We start from the raw sequence: 10,942 nt of genomic DNA, 5'->3' as shown, positions 1-10,942 counted from the left end.
CCCCGGGAGGAAGCGGAGCCGTGGCGGAGGCCCGACGCCGTCTCCATGGCGACCGGCGGCGCCCCGGAGCTGCGTGGCTCAGTAAGTGAGGGCCCCGGCCGCCCTCCAGCGCTCGTTCCCGGCCCGGTACGAGCGGGAACACCTTTTCACCCTCACTTTCCCCTCAGGGATTCCATCTCCAGGTGCGAGAAGACACCGGGGTCCACCTTCCCCTCCCTCGCTACGCGGGCGTCCGGTCCGCCCGACACCCCCTCTCCCCTCAGGGACTCCACATCCAGGCGCGGGAGGACCCGGGGGCACGGCGCTCACTTTGCCTTCCCTCTTTGCGGGCCTCCCCCCCCGTGCCACCCCGGGGTCAGAGCTTGGCTCCGCCACCGGGGCACCGCGGGCCCGCCGGCGCCCCGGGGATCGGCTCCGGCATACGGTCGACCCACGGCGTCGGGTTCTCTCTGCCCGGCTGCTCCGGGCAGCGTGTGTCTGGGGAGAAAACCGCGGGCGTAAACGTGACTATCCTGCCTCCTGCTCGCCTCCCTTACAAGTTGTCCCGACCCAGAGAGCGGAGTAAGAGGACGGTTTCTTTCTAGAAAGTACTTGTCCTAAAGGGGAAGGAAGAACATTCTCTTAATGAAAAAAATCAACTCGAGGGAGCAGATTTTTAATGATGTAAAGGCGTTTCCTCTTAAAAAAAAAAAAGCTTAGGTTGGTGCTGTAGCCTTCAGTTTCTGTAATGTCAGTCGATTCCCTTTAGCAAAATCCCTAAATACTAGTTTAGACAAACTCAGTTCACACTATACCTTTCAATGCGTAGCATACTTCTTTAAACACTTTAAATACTTTAAATATAAATATTAATAAGTATTGAAACACTTTAAATGCAGTATACTTCTTTTGACAATATTTTTGTGCAGCATGTTAGAATTAAAGCAACTTTTTGTCATTTTTCATACCCTTTGAACTGAACTGGCAGCAGCCAGGCTGTACACGCATTAGTGGGAAGAACTGGGGGTGTTGTTCTTGGCATATTGTTCCCATTAACTACCAGTGCAGGAAGGGTGTGGGACAATTGGGGCTGAAAAATATACATAGAGAATTTATTTAAATTTTAACATGGATGGTAGAGAAGCAAGAGACTTTCTGGGTAGGTGAAAAAAACATCTAATCTACAAAACTACTCAGGACCTGTGCATCAGTCTGATTTTTGTCTATCCTGGTCATCAATGGCTCTACAAAATAGTCCAGTAGGTTAGTATTTTGCCCTTTTCTGCACTTTTGCAGGTGAGGTCAAAGTTGTAAGATGAGTGTCCATAGCTGTCAAAGGGGAGAGAGACTTGTCTTTGCACTTGGGCAGTACATGTATGAGCCCTGGAACAATCCAACTTCCTCTGTCAACGCAGTGTTAACTTCTGCAGCACCAGTGTGAGTAATTATATATTTCACTGAAATCATTGAATTATAGATGAGATGTATCAAGTGTGAGCTAATTTACATAGTCCCTTTTGAAATTAGTACTTACCTCTCAGGCAAAGTTACAGGACTGTTCTGAGTCCAGTATGTTGTCTGACTGTCAATATTAAAAGATGGAAAATTCCTCACTTGTGAGGCGCCTGCTTCAACAGCTAATCATCCTACTGTTAAAAATCATCACTTCTATTCCCAGCCATCAATTCTTCTTACACCTTTCGCCTTAAACTGTGGTGTTTTAGCATCTGATATATACCGATGTAAACAAGCACTGAATATTTCTTTAGTTTTGATGAATTTAAGAGATTGAGCATGTTTAAGTCATACACAAATAGATATTTTGTCTTAAATCATTTTTGTAGTTGTTCTTAATTTTTCCAACTTTTAAATGTGGCAATTAATAAGATTAATTAATGTGTCAGTTAATAATACAATATTTCACTATGGGGTCTCACTGGCACTCCTGGCATACTGTTTTCACTCTGACTTTTTAAGTCAGTACAGTGATAAGAAATTTTCAGATGAAGTTTTCTGTCAGAGCTATAGTAGACAGCTGACTCAAAAGAATGGTGTAAGTGAAAATTCTGAATGCTGTCTCTTGGGAACAATTGTTATGTCCATGAAAGATAAAACAATTTGTTCAACCTTGAAAAATGTTGGGCTTTTTTTAATCTATATATCAAAAATCCTTGGAAGAGATAGGATAATTTAAAACGGATTAATTTTTTTTTTCCTTTTTTTTTAAGAGAAAGGTGTCAGAGATCTGAATGTTAAGTTCTTCCAGAATTTGTTTTAATTGGGTCAGATTTGTCAACAGTAAAAAGACAACCAAAGTTTTGTCTCCCAGGAGATGTGGGTATGATAGACTAAATGTCATAATGATGTGAACAAATGAGATGTAACATGCACTGAAAATATATGTTTTCCATTAAATTTCCACAAAAATGATTGAAAACGTCTTGGGAGTTATTTAAGCAATTTACAATATTGTTTAAAAAGGTACATCTGGGCACACTGAGTACAGTCTTTTGTCGTTCATTAGCAATGTATTTAATGAGGGTTTTTTTAAGTGATAGATAGTTAAGGTAACAGACAAGTGACAGATTGTTTGTCTTTAACGATTTCCCTATTTCAGGCCCATTACAAAGCAATTAGAAACCTGACAGCATTTTTACTCTGCATTACTGATCATCTAAAGTGATGAGAAATGAGAGGTGATGAATATTAATTGTATATTTTCATATAATTATCATAAATTATTACCTTGTCTAGTGTGCTGCAGGTGGAGTAAAATCAATGGATGAAAATTCAGTTAAATATGATAATTTGAAAGATTTCATGACTTAGTTTTTGTCTTTAAAGTGCAGTGTCAATCAGTCTAAACTAGGCATAGATTAACTGAGGGAAAGACAAAGATACTCATACCTTTCCTCGCTTTGCTAGCACTGATCAGCATGGCATTTACTCTTGTGCCCTGTGACAAATTATTTATCTCTCTTCTGTAGCCTGCCATGTTTACACTGGAGCTATATCTATGCCTCTCCAATCTTCTTCCATAAACATTTACTTAATGTTCAAACATTAAAGCAATATCAAAAGCTGTGCACTTAGCAGAACCCAGAACCAGCCATTCTTGTCTTTTTTTCACCCACTTGGTATATATGCATTGTAACATATCAGTTATTTGCATTGTGCTTTTATTCTCAGGTGACCTTTGCCTCTGCCAAAAATAAGGAGTGTTCGTATGACTTGTTTGTTTAAAGTATGGACCTTTATTCAAATTTTGTTCTGAAAATGCAGTCATCAATAACAAGCATCCATAATAAACAGACGTGACAGAATCTTACTTGTTTCCACACTTGAAGTAATAAGTCTTCATGACACTCGTATCATTGGTCTTGAAAGTTCAAAGGATATCATCAATTCCTTTTCAGACAGGGAGAAAGGAGGCACAAAGATTGAAGTGTCAAAGTAACAATGAATTTTGGTGTTCTGTTTTGGAATATGAAACTCCTATAACTTACAGCACTTATCTTTATAACGCATGTCCTATGTTCAGAGCAGACTTCATTTGTAGTTAGCAGAAAAACTACAAAACCAGATCACAGGTACTCCAAACTGGGTATGTAGAAGGTGTGGCTAGCGTTTGCATTTTTCCTGGGAAATTTTGGTTGATATGACTTATTCAATATCGCTTTAGACACAGACAACAATGATATCCAATTTATCTGGGGCAGCAGACCTTAGCCACAAGACAATTCTCTCTTTTCCTGCATTTCCCTTCACATTTCTGGCTCAGTGAAATGATTGAATTGGATGAATTGTAAAAACAAATGATTATGTCACAAAGTCTATCAGAATCCATGTAGTTAAAGTCAAATAAAAACTGCATGTGCAAATTTGTATTTCTATCTTGATTTTCAGTGCTTGACTTTGCAAACCTGATAGTTTAAACACATGGCTTTTGAAAAATCACATTAGCATTATTGACATAATATTTTGGCTTCCAATATTGCTGTGTTAGTAAGACAGCCTAGGGAGTTGAGTGTTTTCTCATGGTGGCAAACTTCACAACAAGCTACTGTCTTAATTTGGTTTGGTCTATGAGTAGAAGAACTTAAGAGCAGCCAAAGAGGGTTAAACACGTACTTAGCCTTCTATCTCTGATAGTGGCCAGTGATGGAGCAAAAAGATAACAAGGAACAGCACTAGTGTAGAGAAATCCTGCAGGTGTTAAATCCTCCGAGATGTGAATTTTTCATATATATACAACAAATTACTCCCTGGGCTAACAGTATGTGCTAACTGGCTCACTATTGTTTGAAGTTAAGGGTCTCCTTCATCCATAAACTAACATTACTTGGTTACACTTCAGTCATTATTGTCAGTCAATATACAGGTCAGTATGGTATATTCTAATCCCCATTTCCATCACAATGGGATTTCCTTTGAGACATTGCCATGCTATAAAAAGCCTCATTCCCATCCTGATTGCCTGCAAATGAAAAAGGTAGCATGACTAGGCTCGTACCACGATGTTCTCACTGCTGAGGCCTCATGGTCATTTTAATGAATCTTATTTATGAAGTACGTAGTCAAGGTCCAACTTTGTTCCAGTTTAAATTACACATACATAAAAATCAACTTGATTTTTTCCCAGTTATATGCCAGTACATTATATAGTAAACTTTTTCATGTGTTGTCATTTCAATCCCAGTTCTGTCATGTAGTCTCAGTAGGATTAATAATTGCATCATGCTCCGTGAGATTCTAAGAAAGGAATCCTTCTCTGTGATACACATTATCCTTGATATTCCACTGCAACTCTGAAAGAGTGCCATTTTATGGCTTTATTTTTTCATTTCTGTCATAGAACACAGAACAGTTTTAATACCCATCCACTCTCTCAGTATCAACACTGCAGTTATGCCTGGATTGCACATGGATTTTTCAAACAAAAGGATCCCTTTTCTTCCTGTCCCCCTTGTACATATGTTCACATTCTGCATAGTCACATGCTGCTAACCATGTGTATAAAGCCACATGTTATGTCATATTTCTTCTTTAATTCCTGTAGTGAAAAGGCTGAATAAGACTCCTTTTGTTGATATACCTTGACTTTTATGCTGATATACTTAAACCAAATATTCAGATGTTTGAAAACCCTTATCAGAAACAGGTGTGTGTAATGTCACTGGTTACTTGCTAGTGCAAACTGCAATATACACAAAGGCAGCGGAGCAACAACTGTGGTGTCTAGAAAGCTTGCAAACATGACAGATGGACAGTATTTCACAGTTTAGGCTAAAACCAGCTTCTTCAGAAAGGTAATTATAAAATGAAATATTTAGCCCTGGTATTTAGATTATTCATTTTATTTTAATTGGCTTTTTTCAAGATAATTGGGTATGTTTCCACATGTTTGTTGAAGAGGAGCATTGAGCTAATTGTCTTTTTGCTTATTTTCTTTAGAGATATGGTTTATAATTTATCATAATTTGATTAACATTTTTCCATTATGTGGATTCTTTTAAGGACTAGAGTACTTTCCAAGTATGGCGACAAGTAGTAAAATGCCTTTTAGTATTAGAGGAAAAAATATAGTTGATGTCCTTCAAATACCATTTCATTATATATTCCTATATTACATATATTTTTCAGTCTTAGCTTAAGCAAAACTCCCATTGTCTTTTCAGTTTGAACTGAAAGGTATAGTTTGAAGACATGCTATGCTGATCTAATGACTAATTGCCACTGAAACTGGTAAAATTCTTCTGGCATTCCTTTTTCACCTGCTTCAGTCACGTACATGAAATAAATGAGCAAAAATCTAATTCTGCCAAAAGAGTTTTAATTTTCTGGTGATTTAGCTCCACTGGACAGATTTGTCATGCGTCAGTGTCAGCACAGAGAAGGTGGCTGGAGAATTCGTCCAGGACAAGGGGAAGAGGGGAGCAAATCTGCCCATTTTGATGTCACCTAGCCATTAGATCATATTACTTCATCATCAAATTGCATTGAGCTAGACGGAGTAAAATTTATCAGAGCACGTGGTAAATAAAGCTGTTTTGAGATAATGCATATGACCAATGAATGTTTGAAGTTTAAGAAATATAAAAGAGGACTAGTACTCAGTCACAGAAGATTGATCTAGTCAAATGGAAATAAATGTTACTGAAAAAAATTTGCATTTTTTTCTGATTTTTGTGACTGGTACCAAGATTCATCTAGTTTAATATTAAAATTATATTTCAGCAATATAATTGGCCTTTTTTGGCTCAGTATTACTTGGTCCTACATTATAACCTTATTGTTACATTAACGTTTGTTTGGGGGTTAGGAGGGTTGCTGTCCCTTGATATTTCAGGCAAGTTCAGGGCCTGTTGTGCTAAGACATTGTACAGACATATTGTTAAAAAAAAAAAATCCTATCACCAAAAAAAAAAGTAAATCTATTTAACAAAAGATCTGGAAGAAAGAGTTAATTCAAGAAATCTGGGAGGGCCATGAAACAGCAACCTGTTTTGCATAACTAGTCAAACAGATCAGTTTGTACGACTAAAAGGTTTTGTAGCTGTTTTCAATGCATGGAATGCTTCAAGTTTGTCATGGCAATTTGTAGGACATGGTGTCTGCATTTTGTAGACTGTAAAAATAATAATATATACTTCAAATGCAAACATTCATTTAAGAAATGCACAACAGGGCTTCAGTCCTGCAAAGAAGCACATATACTTCTATTTGCACTGAAGTAATGTACACTTTGATGTGCTTTATATAAAACAACTGCGTAAGTATTTGCAGGAATGGTCTCCTAAACTGTAAAGGCCAGCTTCAGGTTTGCTTTAGCGTTTACTGCTACTGTTAGCTTTGCTGGTAACTGTGGTTGCTACGCCATTATAGGTATCAACCCATAAACTCTTGTCTCTGAAAATAGTACAGCTGTCTCTGTAAATTGTATGTTGATTCTTTTCATTAAAATAAAACATATATTCAAATGTTGATCTTCATACAATATTAAAGCAAGCACTCGCTTTAAGAGCTTACTTTAAGTTTTTGTCAGCATAGCTTTTGCAGTAACACCATGAAAGTTTCCTTCTCAGAGGTAACTTCTTCATGAGATGGCAGATCTCATGCATTAAAAAATATAATTTAAGGGTTTCTCTACTGACCAGTCTGTCTCAATAGGTAAAATATTAGACCAAAATATATGCCCAAAAGCCAGCGATCTATTTTAGCTTTATATGAATTCTGACCTGGATTCAGGTGATTTTATCTGAAGGTCTATCACAAACTTGTTTTCCCCTAAATTAAAAAAAAAAAAACAAACAAAAAAACTCTTCCGTGAAGAGGAATAAAATAAGTACAAAGCTCCTGAGTTCTTGATGATTGTTGTAGAAACAACTTTTGGAACACAGTAGTTGTTCCATTTTAATAGGAATAGAGAAGATAGGGTACAGCAGGGAGAAGACAAGAAGAGAAGAGGTGGTTTTATTGAAAATCTGTGTGACTATTTCAGGTGTTTCTCATTTTATTATAAATACAAATAATCAGGTTAATCTAAGTCCACAGGGAATGTATTTTCCTTCTCTATTTATAGCTCCAAGTTTCCCTTTCAATTCCAAATCTTTCTACTCTAAAAAGAAGCAATATGCAAACTATACATGCATCTAAATGAAATTCCATCTAAACCCCACCATGTTCTCACAAGCTGTAGAGAAAATTATGATACAAGATTGGTTTGATTTTCTAATCACTATTTAATCATCAGACTTAACTATTAACAGAAAGCTTATGCTTTTGTTTTAGTTACGATCTTTTGTACTGCTAAACAGGAAATGGCAAGCAACAGAAGTCTAATAAGTGCTCAGGAAAAATGCCATGTGGCATGTGCATCATCACAAAAATACGATGAGCTCTTAACTTTGCAAATGTCTTCAGGCCCCATGGATGCACAACCTACATTAGCAAAAATTGTGTGAGTAAAGCCATGGCAACTTTTCAGTCATTTGTTAAAGTAAGATGTTTCATTTGCTGCTCTGTGATAAGTTGTAAAAATATAATTGCGTAAATATTTTGTTAGCATCAGTCTCAGAGTAAAGACGAAGTAAAATGTTTAAAATATATTCATAGTTTCTCTGTACAGTTATACTCTGTTTCATGCAAGTAAGGGGAAAAATATCTCAAAACCCTAAAGACAAGTTGATTTTCAACTTTTGTCTTTATTTAAAATTTTAGTCCTTTCAGTGTTTGTGAATCCTTCACTCTGCATCTGTCTGCAGCTGACTTAGTGGTCCTGGAATCTGTAAAATCATTTTCTTTGTCTTATGTTTCTTTGGCTCTTTAGATATCAGTTCTTCCTCTTTGGTCAGTTGGCAAACTGGAACGCAGAGTCATGGTGTTAATAATTGATTTCAGTCAGGAGGGTTGATGATTTTGTACCAAAGAACATATAAGAAGGATTAGAAATTACAAGATACTGTATCTACTTATTGGCGGGAAGAGATCCCATTGTGTCCTGAAGGCCCTCGCCAGAGCGCAGGGAGGGTTGGCCGCTCCCTGTGGGTCAGGGGGCTGGGGGCCAGGCCTGACAGCCCGGCTGCAGGGCAGGGGCTTTGCCAGGCAGGGCTCAGTGTCCCCCGGCAGCCGGGGACAGCCAGAGCCTGGGGCATCAGGCAAGCCCGGGGTGACAGGGCAGGGCCGAGGCCAAGCCAGGAACATGAGTCAGTAAGCTAGGTTCCAGGTCAGATACAGCCAGTGGTCACCAGGCCAAGCTGGGAAATCAGCCCGTGGGCTGGGGCCTGGGTGCAGAGCAGCGGGGCCTGTGGCTGGGCGCGGGTACAGGCATGGCCGCTGCGTGGGTGGGGCTGCACCTCAGGCAAGGCCAGGCCCTAGAGCTTCAGCTTAAAGGCAGCTCCCACAGAAGGGGTCCAGCCGCGGCTGAGGCCACCCTGCAGAGCTGTCTGGCAGCTCCCCACAGTGACCAGAGGGAAGGAGGGGCAGCCCTCAGCTGTGCTCTCTCTAAGCTGGCCCTGAGCCCAGCAGCCACATCCCTGGGCGGGGGGGATGCAATCAGGGCCCTCACAGCCATTTAAGATCCCAGGGTGCTGCTACCCCTTTTAGTCTGCTTCATAGAAAGGCATGGGAGCAGATGGTGGCCACTTTAACTCTGCAAGTATAAGTGACACCGAAGTTTCAAACTTTTACAGCTTTTTATTTGTCTTGTTGTCTATCTAACTTGTAAAACCATGCTATGATGACTGAATTATCAATTTCTCTGTAAGTGCTTATTTGGGTCAAGGAAATGTATATTTTCATTTTTTTGTGCTGATTTCTTTTCCAAGGTGCGGTAGCTTCATTCCTCAGGTATTGAGTAGGCTTTGTCTCTTCCAGGCGCTGAAAGCAAATCCCATTTCTCTGGCATGTGGGGTGAGACAGAAGGGGTATATTGGGTGCTGTTTAGTTTCTTGGCTAAGTAAGGTGAGATAGTAAATGATGTCAAATTACTGTGTTATTCAAAAAGCATTGTTTAAATATTTTCTTCTGCATTAGGCACCAGTTGCCTAACTGAGTAGTATAGTTTCTTGTCTATGGGGTACTGGCAAAAAATCTTTCATGGCCAGAGGTCTGTGGGATGCCAGGGTTTCAGTGGCAAAGTGACAGAGAAAGGAGAAGCAGTTGCTTTCTATTCATTGACTCAAATATCCAGGATAAAATTTTCCTTCAAGCCTTTGGCAAAATTCCCAACAATTTTAGTGGGACATGAGTTTCACACACAGCCTGTACTTCTTAGGTTATTACTCAGGGTGTACTCATTTAGAATAGATTGTAATTTTGTGATAGACTGTAATCAGAAAGAGTATTAGAAGAGGGGAAGACCTGGCTTTCCTAATAAAAGGAAAACTATCATCACTTTTTCTTTCCAGCTGCTATATGGCTTGAGAACAGTTTCATTTATTTGGCAGATGTGAGGTTTGCAGCATTATTTGTTGAAGGAGGTCCTTCCCAAAGTGATACAGATTATGTGTGTAATTCTGCCCTTTGCTGGGTAAATTATTACGAAGGCAGTTTCCCAAACATTTATTTTTTATCACATAAATGATGTATATTGTGCGTTTCCTGTATAAAAAATTAAATTCAGAATTTTCACAAGTCTTACGACGATGTTAATGCAAGCCTGTACCAGAAAACATTTCAGGACCATAATACATGAACCATTATGTTCTCATCTATCAATATAAAGATATATTAGTATCTGGAGTACGTGTGCATGTAGTTTGCAAGTGCAAACAAATAGGAAACATATGATGGCTGGAGAAAAATACTTTAAGAATGCAAAACAATAATGAATAAATATAAGATTTGCTTAACCCCTCCATTGTGGTTACGATCTGATATTGCCATTGTTTTAATTTTTAGTAACTTTGGTAGATAAATAAAATGCGTTTGCTGCACAGATAATGCTTTCCTTGAGAAATCCAACACAAAAAAAAGAGGTAAATTTAAATATGTAAATTTAATAGGAGAATATTAAAATAAATCACTATATCTTTTGAACAACTACTGAAAAAAATAAAGCAAAGAATACATGCTTGTCAAATATGCAGTATAAATAAATAATTTACGTGAAAATGGATGACTAGATATAACAAAGAGACGACCAAATAATGAAGGGCTAAAGGGTGGTTGTTACATCTGATGTACTTCATTGTATATTGTAAGTAATTGCTATCCATAAAAAATTCCATGGCTTCTGTATAAGAAAAAGAGACAATTTGACAGGCAACACTAGTAGTAAGCGACAGCAAGTACAAATCCTTGGCAACTGTCATTATCCTGCTGTTGAATTCACATCCCAAACTGTGTGATAACTTTGACCTGTGTAGCTGTTACTGAACCAACATTAAACTAACTATATTTTTCACTTATGGAAAAAAATGTTAGCCACATGCAGATTTATGTCCTAGAAAACTGTGTGGAC

Source organism: Egretta garzetta, unplaced genomic scaffold, assembly GCF_000687185.1.
Source record: "Egretta garzetta isolate BGI_Z169 unplaced genomic scaffold, ASM68718v1 scaffold523, whole genome shotgun sequence".
Taxonomy (NCBI): domain Eukaryota; kingdom Metazoa; phylum Chordata; class Aves; order Pelecaniformes; family Ardeidae; genus Egretta; species Egretta garzetta.
The sequence above is the reverse complement of the archived record's forward strand: the minus strand, read 5'-3'. Positions refer to the sequence as shown.